This window comes from Balaenoptera borealis (genome assembly GCF_965194805.1).
Source record: "Balaenoptera borealis genome assembly, chromosome: 13".
NCBI lineage: Eukaryota > Metazoa > Chordata > Mammalia > Artiodactyla > Balaenopteridae > Balaenoptera > Balaenoptera borealis.
The window spans coordinates 79943293-79969169 of record NC_138870.1 but is presented as its reverse complement, the minus strand read 5'-3'; the positions used below and the strand labels follow the sequence as shown (position 1 = coordinate 79969169).

Below are 25877 nucleotides of genomic sequence, written 5' to 3'. Positions count from 1 at the left end.
CAAAATACAGTGGCTTAAGTAGGGCAGAAGTTTGTTTTTCTTCCATCTGATGGAACAGAGGAGGGTGAGAGGTTGAGAGCTGGGAGGATAGGAGGCTGATAGGACAGAGCTGCCATCTTTGACTGGGGGTTCCTTCTCTGGGTCTGAGGCAGTAGCTCCAGGTGGAGCCACTCCCCAGCAGGTGACAGCAGCGGCGGGGGGTGGGGGGGAGGGAAATGCAGGCCTGGAGCTCCCGTATAAAAAAGCCGTGATTTGCAAGGCACAGGCATGACTTCTGTTCTCAACCCATTGGCCGGAGGTCAGCATCTAGGACAGGTGGTCTCTAGCTATCACTTGAGGAGTTCAATTTCCAAGAGTTCCCTGCTAACTCAGAGAGTTGTGTTTCTAAAAGTTAGAAAGAGTCTAGCCTCCGGGGAACAGTTAGCAGTCTCTGTCCCAGGCTAACCTCAGTTAGCTAGAGGGCTGGACTCATCTTTAGTTCTTCCCTCAAGGCTCCAAGGTGGTAGAGGTGACATTCAAAGTGACTGTCACTTGTCTGCTATCATCTCTCCAATGGTTTCCCAAGAAGAGCTCCTCTAGTGAGATGGCCAGCCAGAGAGCCGTTGCTAAAGCCTCCCTTGCTCCCAGCACAGCTCTGAAAAAAATCTCCCTGCTTCATCCGCAAGAACCCCTCCCTGGTCATTGTGTTTTCTGACATCTGGGCCTTGTCTTGTATCCTTCATGATTGTGAGCCGCCTGGGGCAGGCAGTTTATGTGTCTGGCACACTCTGCGACTCTCCAGCACTCTGAACCTTTCCTGCCTGTCAGAAGCATTTATTAATATTGCTGCTAATAATAGTACCTAGCAGGGGTGGATGGGCTCAAACATGTCACAAGGCAGTGTTTCCCATTACTGTGCTTTCATTGTTCACTGGAACATAACAGGCGGGATAGTTTCAGGCTTGCCTTTTCAGTTCTCTTACTCAGGTTACTGATCCCATTACTAGAAATCCTGCTTTACTGGCATCCGCAGAAACATGCAGCAAATACAGGCTGTAGGGTGTTCTCATGTTCCGTTTATGCAGGCTGAGATGGAAAATTTGGTGTCGGTGAAAGATAAAAGCTCTGTAGCCCGAGGTTGTCTTGAAGTGGGGTGAGCACAAAGGCTGAGTGTAGGCTGAATCTTGCCTGCCTTCTTGGTTGCAAAATGGAGAAGGACAGGCAGAGAAAGCAAAATTACCTGCCTTTAGATCTATACTCCTATCTCTCATTCTTTAAAAAATTTCTCTGTCCAGGACTGTATAAATTGATATAAATTGCCAACCTTATTGAATCAACGTTTATGTCAAAAAATATGCAGGGAGCTTTCTATGAATTATCCCCTTTGAACCTCCCAGCGACACACTGCTGTAGACACTGTCAGTTGCTCAAACTTTCTTCAAGTCAGCAGAATCCATTGCCTATCACAGAGGCAGAAAATGTAGGTTCTTACTTTTACAGCTGCCCTTGCAGCTCTGGCAATAGTCATGTGACCCAATATCGGCCAATTAAACTGATAACAGAAGGGAACTCTGCTGGGGGAATTCTGGGCAAGATAAAATCTGTGTGATAAAAGAGATACGAGGAAAAGCCGCATCTCCTTCTTCTTACCTTTGAATATGCTTTTGTTAAGACATGATGTATGGAGCCTTGGCAGCCATTTTGCAATAATGAGGGAGAGTGGCAAGAGATCCTCAGAGAAGCCCTGACAAGGTTGAGACACTGATCTTGCTTGGAATCATCTCCCTCTAGATCACCTGTTATGTGAAAAAATTAAATCCTTTTAATTTAAGCCCACAATAGCTGAATACTCTGTTATGTGCAATTGGGAGCATCCTAATACATCTCTGCTCCCTTCCACTTCCTTTCATTACCCTCTCCTTGGGAAAGAATCAAAGACCTCTTTCCACATGCTCAGTGATGCCCACAATTCCTTAAACAGGAGACAAGGCCTTGCATTTCTAGGATGACCTTAGGTTTGGTTTGCCCAGGACCCTTCTGGGACAGTTCTGGTTTATACCTATTGTTCTGGTGTAATTTTAAAGGATGCTAAAAATACCCCTGGATGGATGATAAATTCTATTGCCACTTGAATGCTTTTTCAGAGAGAAAAACCTGAAGGGTGAGTACCACCGCAAGAGGAGAACACACAGCTTTCAATTCACAGTGAAGGGGCAAATGGCTAGGGTTTTGGGACAGGGCATAGGAGGGAGCACACAGGGTGCAAGGGGTTCCCTAGGGTAGGGAAAGGCCCAGAATGAGAAACTGGGTGCTCTAATGGCAAACCTCGCCCACTCCCTAGATTTCGAGTTATCTACTCTGCTCCTAAGAAATACAGGCCTTTGTTCCTGTGTTTTTGTTCTTTCTCTGCTTTCTCTCCTTTCACATGGTCCCAATCTACCTTCTACCAGTGCCCATGGGCTTATTGGAACCTACCCCTTGACAAAAAGTCTCAAACTCTTGCCCAGATAACTCCCTGCTTTCCTGACATCTTTCCAAGTTCTCCACAAGATTGACAAAGGTGTTATGTAAAGTGGTAAAGTCACCCGCACTTATGCTGTTTCGAGTCTGTTGTTTTCCAGACCGACCCCTCAAAACTTAAAGTTATTTGGGGCGTACCCCACCCCTACTCCCTCCTTTTTCTGGACACTCCCTGACCCTGAATAACTGAAAATCAGGCCTGCCTCCGCCCCTCCTCCCATCAGTTGATGATGTTTTACCTGCCTCCTGTGCTAATAAAAACAAGTCACAAATAAGGCGGTTTATCTATCCTGGCAACAAGTATTTGAAATGCATAAATTAGTCTTGATTTAAATTGTACAGGCTCATTATCTGTGAGAAAACCGGGCTGCCCCACACGCCTATTAGAATGATGAGTAGTGTGCCTGCAGCCCCAATAGCTGTCCCTGGAGAGGTGAATCCAGGAATAGCATGTGCTGCTCCCAGCAGCAGCACAAAGATGTGAGGCAGCCAGCTTGGGAGGGCTGAGGTTTCTAGCCTTCCTGCTGGGACTGTGGATGGGCAGGGGGCTTGACAGGGAAGGACCCCATTTTTCCTGATTCTTAAATGGAGACACAGTACAGGAGATGAGCTTCTTTTATTTCGCTTTCCACGTCTGACCATCAGGGCAACAATTTGGGCTTGTGCAGCTGTGGGAAGCTGGAGAAATGCTTAAGGGGCTTCGGGCCACACTCAGCTGGGTTTGGAGAGGTACGGGGGCTGCGATCACTGCACAGATTTCTATCGCTCGCGGCCTGATCTGTGGGAAACTCCTAAGAGGGGGTTACTTTAATCCTCCAAGAAGAAATCTTTTAATTCATCCAACAATAATCTGAGTGCCTACTACAGACTAAGCTAAGATCAGAGGCTACAAGAGTGACCCAAAACACGACCTCGTCCCTAAGAAGCTTTTCAGTTTGCTGGGAATTTCAGACAAGATAACAGGTCATTATAATACAGAGTCTGAATGCTAATGGTAATAAAAAGAAATTTTCCAGAAAGATGACAGTGTATCCTTTCAATGTCATACTAAAGTATTGTCTAATAGGCCAGCCCATAGGTCTTCTGACAGCCTTGATTTGGCTAACTATTACTATATAAGTTAGGATCTAGTCCTTGAAAAGTTAGATCTTAATTGGTAGGAAATTGATACATTGCAAATCATTTTTGTCTGGTAAAGATGTAGATGATTTCTGTCCATTGGAAAAGACAGCTCCTAAGGGTTATGATTTTATTGCCTATGGGACATTATATTACATCCAATTTTGGATCTAAGATAGCAATCTTACATCAGCATTCTTTCTTTCACTGACCCCATATAAATCAGTTTCTCTTATGTTCCTTTGATCCAGCTTTATTACCCTGCTGGCACCCTCATTAATGAATTAAATGAATCTTTGACATAGGCTCATGATGTATTTGTGTGACAGTTGTGTCTTTAGCCTTCTGGAAATTATAATGTGAAACTACCTTAAAGGTAAGGTGCTAAGGGGTCACAGATGAGGGATACCAAACCCAGTCTTAGGGGTTTAGGGAAGATTTCTCAGACAGATCATCTAAAGCTAGACATAAAGGATGAAGGAGTTAGTTTGGCAAAGATGGAAGGGGGCTGGTGCGCTAGGGAGAAGGAAAAAGCTTATGCAAAGGCTGGAGATGAGACACCTGCATTAACAGGTCATGAAACCCAAGAACGTGAGTAGTGAGAGGCAAGGCTGGAGAGGAAAGCAACAGCCAGATCATGGAGGACCTCAATGCTATGACAAGGAACTTGGTCTTTATACAGAGGGCATAGGGATGTCACTAAGGAGTTTTTAAACAGGGACAAGACATGATTGGATTTGGCTCCTGGGTTCACTGTTTCATAGCCCAGGTGGAAATCTCATTCATCTGTAGGATAATTACAGCTTGCTGAGGCTGCTTATAAAATTCCTATATAATTGTACTTCACTTCAGTTTTCTCTACAACTACAATTAAAAGATATATTGGTGAATAAATTCATGGATGTGTGTGTATATATATATATATATATATATAACGAATGCCCAAGAATGGATATTTACCATTTATAATGCTTTCTTTCTCTATTCTGGTCAAAAGTAAAAATAGAAAAAGCAGATGTGCAAACAAGCAAGGCTGACATATTTCAAAATACAACTCAAAGTAATGGGCAAATCAGAGCTTAAAGAGGAGACTCCAGGGACCAGCTATTATATGCAATTGCTTTGGTCAGAAAGGTTTCTGCTTCTTTCAAGTTTCCTTGGCCAGATGTTTCCATTTCAGCAATAAATTATAAAGCAATTTTGCATTTTTAGCACAAGGAAACATTTATCTTGTTATGATACAGCTTGCTGAGGACTTTTCAGCAATCATAGCACTTTTGTTTCTTGTCTCATTTCATCTTCACAAGAGTCTATGAGGCAGAGAGGATGACTGCTACCATGCCCATTTCACAGATGGAGAAACCAAGGTCCAGAAAGGTGATTTGCCAGTAATCACTGCAAGTTAGAGTCAGAGACTGGAAGAGGATGATCTTGTTACCAATGCCCTGAAATTTTTACTTATTAAGTGTTTAATAAATGCAATGAAGGAACAATTCCATTCTGTTCTTCCCCCTTACTATGTATTAAATGTATAAGTATACATCTATGTGTTTTTTTACTTGTTAAGTTTACTAAATTATAAGTTCCATTAGGGCAGTTTTCTATTGCTCTATGACAAATAGCCCTAAAACTCAATGGCTTGAAACCAGTAATTTACTGTTTCTCATGATTCTGTGAGTCAGGGATTTGGGCAGGGCTCAGCTGGTTGGGTCTTTTGTTCCACATGGTGTCAGGCAGGGCTCACTCAACTGCATTATGCTGGTGGTTGGGTTGGACTATGTAGTGATTAATTTTGTGTGTCAACTTGGCTGGACTGTGGTGCCCAGATATTTGGTCAAACATTATTCTGATGTTTCTACAAAGGTTTTTTGGATGAGATTAACATTTAAATCAGTGGATTTTGAGTAAAGCAGACTGCCCTCTATAATGTGGGTGGGCCTCATCCAATCAGTTGACAGTCTGAATAGAACAAAACAATGACCTCCCCTAAGCAAGAAGGAATTCTCTACTAGATGACATTTGAACTTGAACTGAAACATATGTACTACCCCGGTCTCCAGCCTGATGGTCTTCAGACTTGAACCACAACACTGACTCTTCCCTGTGTCTCCCCTGCTGGCTTACCTTGCAGATTTTGGACTTGCCAGCCTCCATAATCATGTGAACCCATTCCTTAGATTAGTCTGTCTGCCTATCTATCTATCTATCTACCTACCTACCTACCTTCTGTTGGTTCTGTTTCTCTGGAGAACTCTGACTATAGATTGAAAGGTCCATGAAGTCCACCCAGATATATGATGCCTTGGTTCTCCTCCATGTGGCCACCCTCTCTTCACATGGCTAGCTTGGACTTCCTCACAGCATGGCAGTCTCAGGGTAGTCAGATTACATGGCAGCTGAGATGTAAGAAAAGTGAAAGCTGCCAGTGCTCTTAAACTTTGTACTTGAGTGTCTCAGAATATCTCTTCTACTGTATTCTGTTGAGCAAAGCAAGTCACACCACCAAGCCAGATTCAAGGTGAGGATAAATAGACTCCACCTACTGATGAGAGGATTGACGGAGTCTCATTGCAAAAGACATGAGTAATGAAAGACACTACTGCAGCCATTTCTAGAAACAATTTGTCGTAGGCAGGGACCATGCTTTCCTCCTAACAACCTAGAGTTGTTGGCAATATTAAACACATCAAAGGGCAGAGCACAATCAATATTTCTTGGAAAGATATATGTGTTTATGTGTGTTTGTATGTGTGTACAACATGCACAGTGTGTATGATAGTGGCTTCAAAGACCCATTTTGGCTTCATATACCCATAGGTGAGACCTCATAGATACCAAGAGACAGTCCTTTGAAAAGCAAAATAAGGACGCAGTTAAGAGCTTGGGTTTTAGAGTGAGACTGCAGGACTCCATATCCAGGCTCTACTACTTATAAGCTGTACGACCTTGGTTAAGTTTTTACCCTCTCTGTGCTCCAGTGTCCTCACTTATAAGAAGCTTACAGATAATACTCACTTCTTAGGACTGTTATGTGCCTTACAATACAGGTGAGATAATATGAATAAAGGGCATAGCACAGGTGTAGCAAATTATCAGTAATTTTATTATTTATTATAAATATTCTTGTTATTAGATTTGTGTCTCTGTTTGTGTACTGCCCACTACAATATACAGCTCTTCCTCTCTGTCCATGTGGAACTTGCCCGTCTTTCTCTTTCTCCCTCTGAACGCTGCTATCCCATCTGTGACCACGGTCCCTCGGCAAGCCACAACAACGCCACGTCATCTGGAGCTGTGTGTCAGCGGGCTTGGGCATTTGGAGAGACACAAATAACAGTGGATGTTGCTCTGTGTCGTCACTTCCTCTGACAGATGCTTGAGTACCTTGGACAGCCTCTCACCCGCTCCCATTCCCCATGGCCTGCTTCCTGGACTTGCTTCCAGGCAGGCATACGTGCTGTTGTGGCTGGTTACTGGCTAGAATCTCGGTGCGGCCACCTCACAAAGCCTGTGTCACAGATGGCTCTGTCAATTGCCTAAGAAGCAAGATGTGTTCTGGAAGTTGGTCTGGCTCCATGACAAGCAGGCTGCCGGCGGTCCTGAGCTCCAAATCTTCAGTTCCTCGTTGGTGCTGTATTCTATCTTCCAGGGCTCCAAGGGCACCCTGGCTTTCTGGATTAGGTACTGAAGTCAAGATGAATGAGTTGGCTTTGAGTTATGGCTTTGGCTTGGATTCTGTCTGCATGGGTTTAGTTGGCTTCTATACCCCATTGTGTCAAAGGCTCTATCAATCATTTGTTGCTGGCTCCTATAGTTGTTTCTTCCACCTGGATTATAAAGAGCTATGAGGTCCTGATCAATCCATTATTTGATTTATGGTTAGTGACTCCCTAATTGCCAAGATTCCCGCATTCACCAGGGCTGGACTCTTTACTATACAGAGAGTTACAGACCACTTATGGTTGATCAGGTTGGGCACTGAACAAAGGTGCCCAGCCAAGTGGGCTGAAATCCAGCCCATGCTCAGTTTACCAACCCATGCACCTTGGCTTGGACTGAAGGAGCACCTTTTTCTAATTTGCCCTTGGTAGGATGTGTTGAAAGATTTATCCTGTACAGGCTGCGGAAAATCATGTTGGTTATTCGGAGCTGATCTTTAGCATGCCTACTCTCAAAAGGAGACATTTGATATGAAATAGCTCAATTCAAAGCTATAAAGACGTCTTCCTACCTTTCAACCTCACTGCCAACGCATCCCTAGAATCCAAGTCTGCACCATCTGTTTCCATTCTCCACCATGGATACTTCCTGATGGGCTTGGGACTCAGGATTAGCATATATCTGGCTTAAAAAAATCCAAGCCTGTGCCACTTTATATGTCCTTCATTAGGAATTGAGGTTTTGCGAAGAGTTATGATGTCACTTAGAGGAAAAGGCACCTCAAATTCCTAGTGCTGTTCTTCCTGAAAGAAGGCTGTTCAGGCGAATGGATAGTGGAGTGAGCCCTGCCTCTCAGTCTGCTGTCTCCTCCTTCTTTCAGAGTTTGGAATTCATTCTTTTATTCAAGAGATATTTACCGCAGGAGGCAATTCAGTCTGGCATCATGCAACCAGAATTCAAATACAGGCAAGTTATTTAACTTTTCGGTGCCTCCTTTTTTTCATCTGTAAAATGGCGGTAATGCTAGATCCTACCGCAAAGGGTTGTTGTTGTGATTAAATGAATTAATTTGTGTAACCTACGCCTGACACAGTGCAGGCCCTCAATAGAAGTTAGCTCGTATTTATGGAGCATCTATAATGGGCCAGGCACTGGGTAAACACTGAAGGGGATCTAGGTAGCCATGTAATGCACTCCAGGCCTTCTGCAAGTTTACTGTCTAGTAAGGACCATAAGGCAGGTAACTCCATCACATACTATGGGGCAGTATACCAAAGGTTCTCAAACTTTAGTGAGTATAAGAAGCACCTGCGTTAGCCATTAGGGAAATGTAAATCAGAACAAAAATGAGATACCATTTCGCGCCCGCTAGGATGATTAGAATTTAGAAAGGCAGGTAAGGATGTGGTGAGGATGTGGAGAAATCTGAACCCTCATTCTCTGCTAGTGAGAATGAAAAATGGTGTGGCTACTGTGGAAAACAATCTGATGGTTGCTCAGAAAGTCAGACATAGAATTACCCCATGACCTAACAATTATATCCCTAGACAAATAACCAGGAGAAATGAAGACATATGTCCACACAAAAACTTGTACCCAAGTCTTCATAGTAGTATTATTTATAATAGGCAATATTATATGTGGTAGAACAATGCAAATATCCATTAACTGATGAATGGGAAAATAAAATATGGTATATCCACACCATGGAATATTGTTCAGGCATGAAAAGAAATGAAGTACTGATGTATGCTTCAACGTGGAAGAACATTGAAAACATTATGTTAAGTGAAAGAAGCCAGTCACAAAGGACCACATATTGCAGGATTTCATTTATATGAAATGTCCAGCATGGGTAAATCTATAGAAAGAGAAATAGATCAGTGACAGCCTACAGCTGAGACAGAGGAGTGGGAATTGAGGAGTGATAACTAAAGGATCTGGAGTTTTTTGGGGGGATAATAAAAGTTTTTAAAATTGATTGTGGTAATGGTTGCATATACTAAAAGCCATTGAATTGTACACTTTGAATGGGTGAATTGGATGCCACGTGACTTATATACCAGTAAATTTTTTTTTTAAAGAAGTATCTGGAGTGTTTGTTAAAAATGCATATTTTCTGCACCTTACAGGTTAAAGTTAATGGAGGGAGAGAGACTTTCCAGGAACAGAGAACAGCACAAGTCATATTCATGGGTCAGAGTGTCTGATAGAACTTAAGCTGGTGTCTCCTCAGGTCTGAATCTTGCTGAGGGAAGAAATTGGGTGAAAGAAGAACATTCATGGTCTTACTGAATGACTCCTTCTTTTCCTTCTTCAACCCTCTGAGTGTCTGCTATCAAGGTATTTTTAGACAGTGCACACAAACTAATAAGCCAAGGCAGGAAAATGTCAGCGAGAGGATGGAGAGGGACAAGGCAGTCAGCAGGCGAGTGACAGCAGCTCACGGCAGTCTCTTCTCTTAGACCTGAGCTCTGTAAGAGCTTCTGTGTTTGAAACTGTCACTATGTGAGTTAGAAATGGGCCAAAAGGTAGCTATTAACAATCCACTGAAGGTCTTACTTTAATGCCCAAAGGGGTTCTTTGGAGCTGGCTCTTTCTGTCTGCCCTATAGAAGTCTTTTATGTGTCTCACTCTTCCTATGACCTCAGGATCAATAGTTTTCCAGAAAGGGGAAAATATCAGATACTCAAACAGTTACCCTAGGGAGGTGGGCAAGGGGAAAGGTGATCTGAAGATGTACATCTAATAAATACCAGGTGGAACCAATGAAATCCGTGCAAGTGACAGGGCTAGGGAGGGAGAGAGGCAGGAAAGCTTCTAGAAAGAGAAGAAGAAATATAATATCCAAATCTAACTTTGAAGGGTAAAGTGAAATCCTCATCAGATTAATATTAGCTACAGAGTCGAAGTAACTGTGAGTTATAAAGACTGGTATTTTTTTCCGCATTCCTTGGTAACTTGTGGTTCTTTGTAACCGAGGTGACCAACTTGTCCTGGATCGTCTGGGACTTTCCTGGTTTTCAAACCAAAAGTCTCATGTCCCAGGAATCCTCTCAGTCTCGGCAAACTGGACAAGTTGTTCACTCTGTTGGTAATATAGGCATCCCATCCTCTGTGCCTCAGGGAAGAGATGACGCAGTAGAACACAGAGAACAAAAGAGTCAGTTCTTGGCTTCTGAGTTTCAAAGCCTAGACCTAGATATGAAACAGGATGGTGTGAGATTGTACAATCATGTAAGAGCAAGGTTTCCACCCCAGGCCAGAGACAGATTCTGAGATGGTGGGGGATGGCGGTAGGACCAGACAAGGAAGAGATCCTAGAGCAGTGTTGTCAACAGAACTTTCCGGGACGATGGAGTGTTCTATAACAAACATTGTGGTAGCCACCAGCCACATACGGCTACGGAGCACTTGAGATGTGGTTAGTATTGCTAATTTAGCATATTTTACCCAATTTAAATTTGAATGATCACTGCACTGGGCAGCTCAGTCTTAGATTCTGCTAGGACATTTCTCCAGGAAGTTGGTTGATGCTGAATGATGGACATTGTGGATAAGATTGGGGAACCAAGAGCAGAATGGATCTGAGCCCCATTGCTGGGGGATGGGAAGACTCCAGAAGTCCCTAAGCCAATAAGCCATGAAAGCAGAAGGTATATTTGTTCAGTGAGTCAAGACACGTCCAACGCAAACTTACAGAGGTTTCTGGGGTCCCAGGATGTCGTTGGCAATACTGTGTATCCTGTGCACCGTGGAGTAACCCAGACATGACACAGGGAGTTGGCAGATCTGCAGATGCTTGGTGGCTAGGAAGAAGGGAGGGCCCAGCTCTGACTCACACAAAGACTAAATGACATGCAAAGTCATTTCAGTGGATTCCACCACAGACAAGCAACAACATAGAAGGACAGATGGCTACCCTCTCACCCTGCCATTCTGAATCCACATTAGCTCCCTGCAACTTACACAGAACCCAGGGAGAAGCTGTGAATCGACTGAGATGAAGTTTCCATCATCAGAAGGAAAGGGGGATTTAACATAGACATTAGGTTCAGACATAGGAAAATAAAGTTATATTTCTTACACAACTGAATATATAGACTGAGGCTTGTACCCTCTACTCTCTCATATACTGATGTTTCCTCTTGCATCGTGTTGTGCCAAGTACATGACAAACATTATCTAAGTTTACAACAGTCTATGAAGGAAGTACTGTTATTACCCCCATTCTACAGATGAGGCAACTGAGGCCCAGAAAGTTCTTGTAACTCTCTTATAGACCTCCAAGGCTCATAAATGTTGAAGTCAAGATTCCATGCTAGGTCTTTCTGCCCTTCAAAATATTTAAGCTCTATCCGGGTTGGAATCTGTTTATCTACTTCGAATCCTATTTTCTTCTAGAAACAATACCCCTCTTCTCTCAGAGAAGGCTTACCTCACTCCAAATATGTGCTTTGAGTAGGGGCTACCAATCAGGATAACTTACCTCCCAGGCCAGATGAGAAAGAAGTAATGATATGGATTCAAACCCCATTTTTGTTTCCTTTTGGACTCATAGTGACACCCTATTTTCCCGGCTCTGTTGCAATTAAATGGAACATGTGAATTCTGGCCAATGGAATGTGGGAATGTGGGAAGATGTGATGTGTGCCTTTTACTAAAAGAGAGGGAGAGACAAACAAACAGACAGACAGACAGACTGGGAGGTATAAGGAAGCAAAGACATAAATCAGGTTAGAGAAGAACGTCTAGGAAGGACGTGGATGTGGTCCCTGACATATAACGCTGACTAAACACAAATAGAATAGAAGAGCTACTACATTTGTCGGAGAAACCACAAGCCTGAATTTAAAAGAAAAGAAAAACTCTTTGATTGTCGAGGTTGTAAAACAATCTCAGGCCTCTAAACTCACTCCAGGAAGAATCAGGGTCCCAAAGCTGTGGATCCTCCAAGGAGACCGTGCTTGTCAGCATCTAGTTCAGACTTGCCAGGGAGGATGACAGACAAGGCAGTGTTTCCCAGAGACCAGAATTAGATCAAGTCAAGAAGCTTCAGAATTGCTGTGGTCAAGGACTGCTTCTTCCATCCTTCCCTTTACTGAATGGGAGTTTTAATTTCCTGTCCCTACTCCTCCAACATGTGGGGAGTGGTTCAGGCAGATGACTTGCCTTCTAGTTCCCTGGTCACCAGATTGCAGGAGCCACATGTGGACCTGGTGAAGAGGACTGTACAACATCACCAAGATCGGCCCATGGAGGTGGCTGCATCACAGGATGGCCTTTGGGGTGCTTTACTTAGGATGAGGTCTGTACTTTCTGTGTGAGGGGCATAATGGAAATGGATGAACAGATAGTGAAAAGATGGGTGGACGGTGGCAGAGACAATGCTCTGTGGCCAAGAAACCCAGTTTCCTTGTCCTCCCGGTCACCCAGCAAGACTACAATTCCCAGCTTCCTCTGTAACTCGGTGGAGCCACCTGACCGAGTCCTGGCCAATGGGCTGTGTGTGGGTAGAGAAGAGAGGGGCGATAGAGGGGCCCCAAAGGTGGGCTTGAGCCGCCACTGGGTAACCTGAAGGGACAAGTTGGGAGGTAGAATGGGGAAGGGTCTTCTGTTCCTATAAACTCAGGCCAGCTCTTGGTGGGGGTCGCTCCGTCAGAGTTTTCTAGACAGCGCTGCCGCTGTGGTTGTGCGGATTATGTGCTGTACAAAGGAGCCTGGCTGGCGGGGTGAGTAAAGCCTGAACTCTAGCCCGCTCTCTGCTCACCTAGCCGTGTGTCCGGGCACTAGTAGGCTTCACCCACCTGGGGCAAGGTCACTTATGTCTCTCCATAAAGCGTCGTCTCCTCGCTGAGCCATGCACCTGGAGGGCTTTGCCTGCTCGAGGGAGGCATGGGTTTCCCAGTGGTTTTCCTCCTCTCCTTTCTAATTCGCACAGAGAAGCCGCCTGAGCTAGCGTGGCGGCTCCGCCTCTGCAGTTTTTGCATCAGCTGGGGGCCGCCACGCCCCGCTTCTCACCACGTCCCCGCAGCGACACTGCTTTTACAGGTGGTGAAAACATGAGACTCGGGCTCCTCGAATAGCTTTTATTTAGGAAAAAAGAAGTAGAGCCTTATTTTCAAAGAAGTTATGAGTGACGTTATCTACTTGTTTCCCAGGTTCTTCCTCCCATTTAAGGTGGGCAGACGGGAAATGTGAGGTGCTGAGTGTCCTGACCTACCAGGAACCGCTGAAACTTGTGCTCCTCTTTGTTACCATCATCTTTCTTCTTGCCTCCTTGATCTGGTATTTCTAGTAAACCTCCTCATTAAAGCAATATTAAGCCAACTCATAAATATGTATACAGTCCCTTAATTATCTGTTGATGGATATGGACTCTGAGACATTTACATAATGAGCTTTTAAAACATGCAGATGAGTTTTACAATTAGACCCAGGTGGGGGCTGGGTGAGGCAGAACTTGGAAGGAAAAACAAGCTTACTCTGGACAATACCAAAGGCGCCTGCTAGAGAACGCCTGAAGTTTGCAGACGCAAATTTGTACTGTTGAGGAGCTTAGTCCCCACAGATTTCAGGCAATATCAGGGATGTTGTCAAGTTAGAAGCAAGGCCAAGTGAAATGAAATTACATCCTATGCCAAATGCTGAGAGTGAAGCAAATAAATCAGGACAAGAGCAGTAAAGCAGTCAAGGCTTAGGAGCCATAACTGGTGTGGTAAACATTACCATGTCCATCAAAATCTAATATCCTGTTCCCCTCCATTCTGAGCACATGGGAGAGGCACACTGCCCCATACTTGAAATTAGGCATGGCCGTGAAAGGTGAGCAGAGGTGATATTGGTCACTTCTGGACAAAAATATTTAAGAGCCATTTTGCGATTTTCCAAGTTCTCTTCATTGTGCTGTGAGTCTGGAGAATCCCAAACGGTAGCACTTCCGTCAGCCTGGGTCCTGAATTGGGGGGATGCCATAGAGCAAGACCACTATCAGTACGTGCTGGACACATAGCATCAACTAGAAATAAACCTTTGTTGTTCAAGGCACTGAGATTGGGGTTTTGTTGTTACAGTAACAAAGCCAAGCCCATCCTGACTGATAAAACTGGGACCAGAGACTTGAAATACTATTCCAGGAACAACCTTTGCTGGAGACTTGAATGTAAGAGCTCAATTCTGAAGAAGGAGTTCCGTAGCTCAGAAACAGATTAAGGAAGCTAAAACAAACTCCTTTTCCTTGTTCCCCCAAAAGGACAATTCAGGTGGGTTCCCTAATCTTACACCTAAAAGACAGCAGGGTCTTTCCAGTTTTACTAGGGTGACTGATGTTTCTGGCCAGCTTGAGTGCAGGCTCCTGGCAGCTGCTACAATGGGATGTTCAGAATAAGTCAAGGTAGTAAAGGCATCTGATCCATCTGAAGGGCTATTATAAGGGTGAGTAGTGATTTGATAAATTCATTCTGTTAAAAAAAAAAGATTGAGTTCCCTCAGATAAAAACTGTGAAATAAATCCTTACTTGATATTAATACCCTGACAGAGGAGAAAATTAGAAAGTAGTGATACCAAAAGGGTCCTAAATTAGAAATTGGTCTTCATTCACAGAAAAAACAGAGGAGATGGCTATGGTTTTAGGACCCATAAGCAGCAGCAGGTCCAGAGTGAGAGACAAATTCTCTTTCTCCTTGCAGCCTGAAGGAGAAAAAAGTAACCGACTTTTTTTTCTCTGTTCCACACACCTTTTCTAAATACTTTATTTATGTAACTCATTTATTCATCACAAAACCTTGTGAGGAAACTGAGGCACAGAGAGGTCAAGTAACTTGACTAAGGTTCTGGATTTTGAGCTCAGGCAGCCCAGTTCCAGAGTCCATGCTGATAATATTAGGGAACCATTGACTGAAACCACCTGCCCTGGCCAAGCAGTATAATAACTGCTTGCATTAGTTATCTCACAACAGGAGGTCCCGATAAGGAACAAAGAACTGACAAGCTACGGCCAGCTGGAAGAATTCGGGAGGGGCCAAAAGGAGGGAGGGGATGCCAGCCCATAATATGTCCTGCCAACCTCCCAGAAACCCTCGCACTGGAGACCATCTTGACTGAGAGATGTGTGCGCCTCCAGGAATTGGACCAAACGTGCGCACAAGCAAGATGATTGGCCAGAGACAACCCAGAAAGCTAACCCCATTACCATAAAACCTGAGGCTGCGAGCCACATGACACAGCAGTGCTCCTGGGTTCCCTTATTCTGCTGTTCTCTGCCCGGGCGCCCCTTCCCAATAAAGTCTTTTGCTTTGTCAGTACATGTGTCTCCAGATAACTGATTTCCGAGTTTTAGACAACAGCCCACTCTTGGGCCCTGGAAGTGGTCCCCTTTCAATAACAATAATAGTATTGGAATTTTAGGTACTTCTATATCTACAAAATGTGAGCAATTAAAAAAGCCAAAAGATGGATGGAGAGATGAGTGATTATAAGGAAAACTATTGCTAAAGGATAATTTTCAAAATAAGGTACAATTGTGACTTTCATCCAAATAAAAAATAAACAAGTGTCTAAGATTTTATTTAACTCCTTAATCAGTGAAGGAACCAGGAAGGTATTATAACCTCTTTTTCAAATATACCACATATATATGGACTGCTAAGGAATTTGGGAAACGAATTTATAATGTAAAGAGCAGAATGGGGCAATATCCAGAGAGAGTAACATCCGTTGCATTCCAGTGGACAAAACTAGCATTTCTATGACAAGAATTATTTACATTACTGTCTATTCTCTACAAGTTAACTTCTATCTCTGCAGGGTTGTAAACAGCCTAGTCAAAGACAAACAAAGGCATGCACATTTAAGGAATCTGATGGTCATTGACGCTCCACATAAAAGACAGCCAGTAATGCCTTCTTCCCATTTCAAAATCTCCCACATTTTTCTCTCCAATATTTCTCATTTTGTAGGTATGTAGCTGAGTAAGTCTTAGGTTTTTTTTGCCTCTGTGAGCAGGGATCTGGGAAAAAAGAGTTGGGATCCTTATCCCTCCTGTTATCTAACTAAGAAGGTCATTTCTAACATATGGTCCTTTTTGATAAACATTTAAAAAATACCTCGGGACTTCACTGGTGGCACAGTGGTTAAGAATCCGCCTGCCAATGCAGGGGACTTGGGTTCGATCCCTGGTCCAGGAAGATCCCACATGCTGCGGAGCAACTAAGCCCGTCCACCACAACTACTGAGCCTGTGCTCTAGAGCCCACGAGCCACAAATACTGAGCCTGCACGCCACAACTACTCAAGCCCACGCACCCTACAGCCCGCATGCTGCAACGACTGAGCCCACGTGCTGCAACTACTGAAGCCCGCACGCCTACAGTCCATGCTCCACAACAAGAGAAGCCACCGCAATGAGAAGGCCGCACACCACAATGAAGAGTAGCCCCCGCTCGCCACAACTAGAGAAAGCCTGCCGCAGCAATGAAGACCCAATGCAGCTCAAAATAAATAAATAGCTCATATTCTGCTTTAATATCATTTAAGGTTTCAAATCAAATGTCTTCACCAAAAACAAACTCAACAATGCCCTGCACTCAATCCTGATATACCCCGTACGTCATACCTTCCTCCTCTACATTAAAAAACATGGGTGTAGAAAGGTGGACTTTGGAGGAAAAAATTGAGGACATGACAGCTATTTTTGAATACCTTCAATCTGTTCTTTTTGGAAAAGAGAACGGATTTCTTTTGGAGTTCCAGAGAATAACATTAACCAAGAGGTGGAAATTACAGGGATGCAGATTTTTGCTCAACACAAGAAATGCAATTTTGCCTCTAGAGATGTTTTCACCAAAGCACTGCGCTGCCTTTTTACATAATGACATCCCCATCACTTGAGTGGCCAGCAGAGGATGTGCATCTTCTGTTAGAGATGCCCATAGACCCTTAGAGGGACAAGATGGACTCTGTCTTGGGAACCAAGCTTCCAAGCAGCAGCTCTGAAGCTTTAGCATGCGTAAGAATCATAGGAGAGCTTGGAGAACACCCAGATACTTGCTACCTACCCCACCCTTCACTTCCAAAGATTCAGATTTAATTGGTCTGGGGTGGGACCTGGGATTCTGCATTTCTAAGGAGCTCCCAGGTGGTGCTGATGCAGCCCTCCTAGGACTGTACCTTGGGTGGGCATTCTTTAGAGGGCCCTGTGCAGACCCTCTCCCTTTCGCACTCATCCTTACAGGGTACAGCGTCTATGGGTTGAGAAGCTGTGCCCATCAAGAGCCTAGAGTCCTTCTTTTCTAGACCACTCTTAGGGCACTTCCTAGAATTCCCTGACCAAAGACTTCCAGCTTCCTGCCTGGGCCTGCATAGGCGTCTGCTCTTGAATCAGCAGCCTGATGAGTCTCTGTTAGTTTGTTTTCAATTTAACTCAGAGATGGATATGGGGTCTGTGAGGGTTGAATTGTTGAAGTTCTAAACCCTGGTATCTGTGAATCTGACCTTATTTGGAAATAGGGTCTTTGCAGATATAATCTTGTTAAGATGTAGAGTTAAGATGAGGTCATTAGGGTCAGCCCTAATCCATTATGACTGGTGCCCTTATAAGAAGAGGGACATTTAGACACAGACACATACAGAGAGGAGGATGCTGCATGAAGACACAGAGACGCAGGGAGAACAGCAGGTGATGACAGAGGCAGAGTTTGGAGGGATGCAGCTGGAATGCAGAGGACCGATGGCCATCCCCAGAAGCTGGAAGAGGCAAAGGAGGAGTCTCCCCTAGAGCCTTCGGAGGGTGCTAAGTGCATGGCCCTGCTGACACTTTGATTTTGGAATTCCAGCCTCCAGAACTGTGAGACAATAAGTTTCTGTTGTTTTTAAGCCACCTGGTTGGGTACTTAGGTACAGCAGACACCGGAAACGAATACAGGGATTCTGGCTCCACAGGGCAGTTTCTCTGAAAAGCAGAGCTGGTTGGCTACAGAGCAGAGCCCCTTTAGGAGAGGACAAGGGAGGGAGTGAGGAAGGGTTGTTTCACTCTCCAAAATGTGATGAATGAGAAGACAGAGACTAGAAGAAGTGAGTGAGAACTGTGGTTGAGAGGAGTTTGGATTTGCCTTGAGGTGGAGGAGAAATGCAGGTTAAAAGTGGATGAGAAGGTCAGGGAAAAAAGGGAAATCAGGTCCATGACAGGAGGAAACAGAAACAGCAGCTAGTTATCATGTACTGAGGCTGACATTGCCGTTAGGTTTCCTTAGTTAATGGGGATGACACATACATGCACACACATGCACACGTGCGTGCACACACGCACACACCAATGACAACACACCTTCTCCACTGTTTCCTTTATGGTCCCAGGTTTGTAATCACACAAGCATCTAAATACTTGTTAGGACCAGACCAAAAGACCAAGCAGCAGATGTCTCACTGCAACTGTGCTTGTTGATTGTGTTGTACAGGATCCATCATTCTCTCCCATGGAAAGGTCGTTGGGTGGAGTGGTTAGGAGCATCAGGAATTAACTTCTAAGTGAATAGTTATCTGGCTTGTGTTTTTCCCATTTTCTAATAGCCCATAAACCCTTCTGTCCCTGTGCTCTGGACATGTCATCACAGAAACAGTGATAGACACAACTCCCCAGGGGCTGCAATTTCAACTTCCTTTAAAATCCAGAAAATTCCACTCTGGGCTCCTTAGGCCCCTAGTTTCTTACAAAAGTCCAGTGGGAGCCAAGGAGTTGGGGTTGCTTACAAGGAAATGTCTGGCTTGCTAGTCATAGCTTGGGCAATAGAGAGTTTTGTGGTAAAGGGTAAAAAAAGAAATAGAAGGAGCCTGAGTGTCCTCTTCTCTCCCTGTTTCTTGCACCAAATAGAAGAGACAAGTGGAGTGTGACCTTAAGTGGTTTTCATGGATGTGATTCTTTCCAGGACTCTATAGATGGAATGGAGTAGAATTCATGGGGAAAGCCCCTGGGGCCAAATGAGGAGCAGGCAGGGAAGGGATGTGGTAGAGACAATTCTTTGGGAAGGGCTGGAGGAGGCAAGATGTCTGGGGCTGAGTCTTGGGGTGATTCTTTTTCTTGAGTCTTCTCACATCATCCTACAAGTCTCAAGAATAAAATTCCTACCCAAAGCACCAACCTTTTAGGATGACATTTGGCTTCGCAAATGTTTTCTCTCCAAGTAGGGGGAGAAATAGAAAGAGTTCTAGAAGAATCTTGGTGAGAGGGTGAAACCTATATTTCAAATCTCTCTCCTGCCCTGGAGTGGATGCTAAATCTCCATTAAGTGGGGACCCTTCCCCATTCCCTAGGTTGTGTCTAAGTTTGGAGGGCAGAGAGAGTGGGAGTGGCCTTTATATGCGGAAAGGGAGGCTGTCCTTCCTCTCCATCTGTCTATACTGGCATCCACTAATATTCCCTCCTTTCCATGTGGTCTCCTATCAAGAGTCTACTTAGATGGCCACCTGTCTGTCTTTCTAGGCACCATACTCAGCTGTGTCTCTGGTGCTCATAGGCAAGGCTTGGTGCCAGGGAACTCTGCCAGGCTTGCCCTCTGTTTGCCCCCTCCTCCCAGCCCTGGAAGCGAGGTGCAGGTCTCTCCGTTCTCTGATCCCCCAAACCCACCTGTGGTTTCTATTATTCTTCTCCCCAGGACTGGGATGGGGACAGTGAGTGAGGAAGCGGAGCCCCTTCTCAGCAACACAGATATCTTAGGTCTCACACTTTCCCTGCATCCTTCCTGTGCCTCAGTCTGCAGAACCTTTATCTAGTCTAGGGTGGGGAAAACGGATTGGGACCTAGCATATGTCCTTTAAAAACTACATGGTATTAAATATATGCTCTGAGTCCTTCAAGATTTTGGTCCAAATTCTTAAAGCCAGGATTTTGATGACTTTGTTTTCCTGTTTCAGTCTCACAATCCTTCCCTGAAGCAGTATATAGAACATTTTTTTCTGGAGGCTGGATGAGAGGAAGGTTCTGGAGGTAACAGGAAGTCTGTAGCACAATACATCATCGAATTACAATGTCACACTAGGATGCCATAAAGTGTAGACTTCTCCTAGAAGCAGTGTGGGAGGCAGTGATACGTCTGAGGATGGATTCGAGGGGAGCAAGTCTGGATGCAGGTGTCTCCATTCAGGACCATGGAAGAAGTCTAGGCAAGAGATGATTATGCCCTGACTTAAACTGTGGGACTGAAGAGGAAACAGGTTTTTAGATGTACAGGACCTAGTGTCTACAAGATTTGGTGACGCTTTATATGTGGAAAGGGAGGCAGTGGGTGAAATCTAGGGTGACTCTCAAGTTTATGACTTAGAAGACCAGCTATAAAGAAGATCACCAACCAAAACAAGGAATGTAAGAAGGAGAACAGGCTTGGGTGGGACGCTCTGCCAAAAAGAGGCTAATTCATGCAGTGGAAACAGCATGGTCTCTCTATTGCTGCGTGACACATCACCACAGATTTAGTGGCTTAAAACAACACACACTTATTATTTCAAAGTTTTTGTGGGTCAGGAATCTGCATATGGCTTAGCTGGTTTCTCTAATTTAGGGTCTCTCAGAAGGCTGCAATGAAGGTATTGAACAGGACTGAGGTCTCATTTGAAGGCTCAACTGGGGAAGGATCACCTTCCAATCCCACTTACATAGCTGTTGGCAGTATTCAGCTCCTTTAGGGCTCTTGGACAGAGGTTTCCCTTAGTTTTTGCCAAGTAGGTTTACCCAATCTGGCCACTTGCTTCGTCAAAGCTAGCAAGGGAAAGCCAAGAGAGTCTGCTAGTAGGGTGAAAGTGACCATCTCTCATAAACTAAACTGCCAGCAACATTCTATCACAACAGCAACATTGCCATATGCTATTCATTGCAAGCAAGGGACTAGGTCCAGTCCACGTTCAAGGGGAGGGAATTACACAAGGATGTGAATCCCAGGGTGTGGGGATTATTGAGGGCCATCCTAGAGCCTGCCTGCCACATTCAGACAGACCTAGAATTGAATTTTCCCTTTGCCACTCATTAGGTGGTAACTTTGAATAAGTTCTTTGATTGCTCTAAACTTATTTCCTCATCTACAAAATAGGGATATTACTACCTATCTCACTGGATGGCTGGTAGGTTAAACAAGACAATGTATATAAAAAACTTAGGACACTCCCTTTCCCTCTGCCATGCTGCTTAACAACTTTCCAGATAATTCCTTCTTTGTCAGCCTGGGGCTCAGAGTAATGACTTGGCAGTGAGTTGGACTTGCCCCTACGCTGACAGAAAGCATGAATGAGAAGTAAACCCTAGTAATCATGTCACTGGGATTTGGGGATGGGTGTTACTACAGCAAAATCTAGCCTATCTTGCCAATACATCCTCCCAAATGGGTCTACATATTATTGATGTATTGTCAATTCCTTTACCTTGAATGGTGTACTGCATTTCAAGCTGGTTTTCACATTGTTTTTCACATTGGCTTCATTTCTTAATACTGTCATTTGGTGCCACAGAAACAAAACAGATCTCTTTCTGTGTTATTGTTTGCCTAAAGGCCCAATTTTAGTTGTGGCAAGAGAGGATGTCTCAGACAAGGGCTGTCATTTCCCAGCCTTTGAGGGATCTTGCTCCAGCAGGCTGAGTAATTTGTTAGAGACTAAAGGGATGGGGAGGAGATGAAGTGTCACCAGCAACAGGAAAACACGCTCACATGCTTTCTTCCTGTGTGTCTGGCAAGATTTTTAATTGTTTCTAGAGAAATCAGCCGACTGATATTAACCATATGGAACTGTTAAAACACGGGGTAACAGAATAATAGAGTGGGATCGTGTTTCTTTAGTTGTCTGTAAAAGGGCATGTAATTTGTAAACCAAAAATGGTGCCTAAGGCAACAATCACAGCAAGGTTCTTCATCTGAAATTCCTCTCAAATTTTTCCCAGAACGATTCCAAATGGATGGCACTCTTTAAAATACTTCATTTTAATGGCACTCCTTAAAGGACCATTTCACTTGCAAGTTTTTTTTTTTTTATAAACCTAATCATCTGCTTAATCCTATTGATTATAGGTCCCTCCTCTCCTCCCACACTTCATATAATATGCAGCATTTTCTTTCGTACTAGTGCCCCAGGGGTCCCTATTTGGTCACCATTTCAGGAGATGTGTCATGTACCTGCTCTGGGCAGCATTACAGGAATTCTGGGTGTTGCTATATAAATTTTCTAGAAGGTATGCTTTTAGCTTAGGTTTTATAAACACCTAATTTAGGGGTAAGGATTAAAATCACATAATGGGAGGAAATACATGTTGTTAAGTAATGGTTAAACAAAATATGCTGTATGAAACAGACAGTAAATGACAGATGGCTTTAGAGGCAGTATGATTTTGGCACTAATGACCAATCCCTTTCTGAATTACAGTGCGGACAGATTCTCTCCAGGAGGGTCTGGAGTGAGGTTTCAGTCTTGTTCTTACTCCAGAAGCTCTTCTTTTATGGTCCTGCGTATATTTCTCTGACCGTTGTTATGCATTTTTCATCCTCCAGTGGTCCAAGTCTGACGTCATGAGAATCCAGATGGGCACGTGTTTGGATCAAGGCTGCTGAACTTACTACAGTGGGCTTTCTGTCTGTCCGTCTGTCTCTGTTTCTCTCTGTAATGGCTCAGAGTTTAGGTTTTAATACAGCAGAGACTTAGAGACTTTAAATCTCAAGAACTAACCCAGATCTTCTACTGTTTGGCTCTTTCTATTCCTACTGCATGAATCAGCGGGGATCCTGAAATTATGGCAACATACTCTTTCAAACATATGCAAACATACTCTGCACTAGGGCTTCTCCCACTTCACTGTACTTAATAGTCACCAGAGAGAGGTTCTTGTTAAAAAACACAGATTTCCAGATTCCACTTCTGACTACTGAATCAGAATATGGGAGAGTGGGGTTCAGAACTCTACTTTTTAAAGCAAACTTCTGAGATGATTCTGACATCTATAGGTCAGACAACTCCCTCCATGAAAAACACTACTTATAAGATGCCCTCCCCTGCGATGTGAAGATTCTAGAGGATTTCTCAACTTTGATTGGGGAATGAATATATCCTAGTCTGAGTGACATCTGAACATCTCTCCTTCATTACTCAAAAGGCTTCTTTTCTTAGATGATTTTCTTGCTCTAACTTTCAAACGTATTTCACTAAGTTCTTGCTGCTTAATTGGGTGATGTGTCCACTTAACTCAAGCAACAGTGACAACACTCACGCTTGCAAGGCTGGGATATGGAAGAGCAATGAACCCATCATGTTTGTCATAACTGACAAGTGTCTGGGAGAGTCTACTTTTTAAAGATATTTCTTTATTTGTTTCTAAAGATATTTCCAAATAAATGCCCAACAAGATCATAACCTCATTAAAGGCAGCAATAAAAAAAAAAAAAAACTCCTGTACCTCCGTTATAGAATTATTAACCTCCATTATCTGTAATATGGTGGTAATTTGAAACTCCTTCCACTACAACACACTTGGAAAAGTTGAATAAAATATAATCAATGTATTCTCAAATGCAAAGGTGAGAATGAAATGAAGTAAGAGAAATCCTTGGGGGCCTGAAACAAAGAAGTTGAAAGCCCAAGCTCAGAAAGTATTTGCCAATTTCAGAACCAAGAAACATGGTTTCAATGGCTCTGTGGGGACAAAAACAAGATCCTAGCCTTGCAAAAGTCAGGGGTGGTTCTGAGAATGCTGTATAAATCTGGGACCCTTACAGGTACACATTTCATGAAAGAGTGGGCTAGAAAACATTTGCTCCACAAGCGAGATGAGAAATAAAAGTGTCTCTCTTGGCCAAGGTTCTGAGTGAGTAAAAACATCCCCTCAAAAGTAGTGACCATATATACCTGTTAGCACATGGGTTTGGATTCACATGTATACCACATCGTCCTGGAAATTCCAAAGCAGGAAATTAATATAAAGTGACACACAGCTTTATAATATTCCCAGACTTTTAGCAGAGGAGAAAAAAATTTTTCCTGGAGGGATAAACTTTCAGTCCAAGATTCAGAGGATTCCTATAGATAAAACTCAGTTAACTTGTGCTCACAATCCAAAGTTGCAAACATGTATAAGTAAGCTACTATTGGTAGAAACAACAATAAAAGGAGGACCACACACCTTCTCCAAGAACTTCAGGAAATGAAATTATCCAACACAGGATATAAAAATTAGTTATATTTAAAATATTTCAAGCAAAATAAAAAGGAATTGAAAGCACAAGAAAGCAACTAATACTATAAAAAAAGACTAGGAAAGGGGGCTTCCCTGGTGGCGCAGTGGTTGAGAGTCTGCCTGCTAATGCAGGGGACACGGGTTCGAGCCCTGGTCTGGGAGGATCCCACATGCCGTGGAGCAACTGGGCCCGTGAACCACAACTGCTGAGCCTGCGCGTCTGGAGCCTGTGCTCCGCAACAAGAGAGGCCGCGATAGTGAGAGGCCCGCGCACCGCGATGAAGAGTGGCCTCCACTTGCCGCAGCTAGAGAAAGCCCTAGCACAGAAACGAAGACCCAACATAGCAATCAATCAATCAATCAATAAATAAATCTTTAAAAAAAAAAAAAAAGACTAGGAAAAAACCAAATAGAATTTCTAGAAGAGAAAAACAAAATGGCTAAAATTAAACTCTCAATGGATGAGTTAATAGATTAGATACAGCTGGAATGAGAATTAGTAATATAGAATATAGGTCCTTTTAAAGATATATAAAAGCACCAAGTAAGGAATATGAATGGAGTAATATATTTTTTTGTTGTTCTCTGCTGAATCCCAGTACCTAAAACAATGGCTGGCAAATAATATTTGCTCAAATCATGTTGAATGAATAGTATTTAGGCCAAGGATCTAGGAGTGCTTGTCCTACTAACTCTACTTCCATCCACAAATTCTTGATGAAACTATATCAACAAGGAAAAATGTGCTAATTAGGCAAATGATAATTAAAGTACTACTTCACTTTTGGCAGGAACAGTTGCTGATACTCCAGCTAGAGAGCCCTGATCAAAACTGGGCTGAGCAACCTTTTTTAGTATGAAAGCTAATATTTCTTTTCTATTTCCTTAAACCCGAACCCTAATTTTGGGTTATGATGTAGGAAACGGAGTACATACACAATGAAATAGAAAGAATAAAAGACAGTGATCAAGATCAGTCTGCTTATGACATGGGATAATAACAACAGCAACTAGCATTTATAAGACACATACTATGTGCCAGGTGCTAGAATAAGCACCATCCACGAATAATGTCTTAGCATATTAACAACACCAGTTAACATTTATTGAGCACTTACTATGTACCCGGTGCTATGTGTTAGATGATGCATATATATCATCATGTTTAACCTTCCCCACAATCCTATGAGGTAGATAGGGAGAGCTGTTAACTCTCCAGATGAATTAACTAAGTTTAGAGAGTTAACTTTAAGTAACTTCTCTAAAACCCCAGCAACTGAGTAATTAAACCTAGATTTATCACTGGTCTGTATGATACCAAAGCCCATGCAGTTAATCATTAGATCATCAGTGATTTATTTTGGATTCTTACATATGAGCCTTTGTAACTTTGATATTCTGG

The 25877-nt window shown here is 43.5% G+C and overlaps 1 protein-coding gene across 1 annotated transcript in view; it reads right to left on the bottom strand.

The window, feature by feature from the left end:
• CRADD (CARD and death domain containing adaptor protein) overlaps positions 1–25877 on the bottom strand; it is a 362979-nt gene that overhangs the window by 15604 nt on the left and 321498 nt on the right. Inside the window, exon 10 of the mRNA XM_082350458.1 lies at positions 1630–7445. The gene's annotated coding sequence lies outside the window, so the exon portion shown is untranslated. The remainder of the gene's footprint in view (positions 1–1629; positions 7446–25877) is intronic.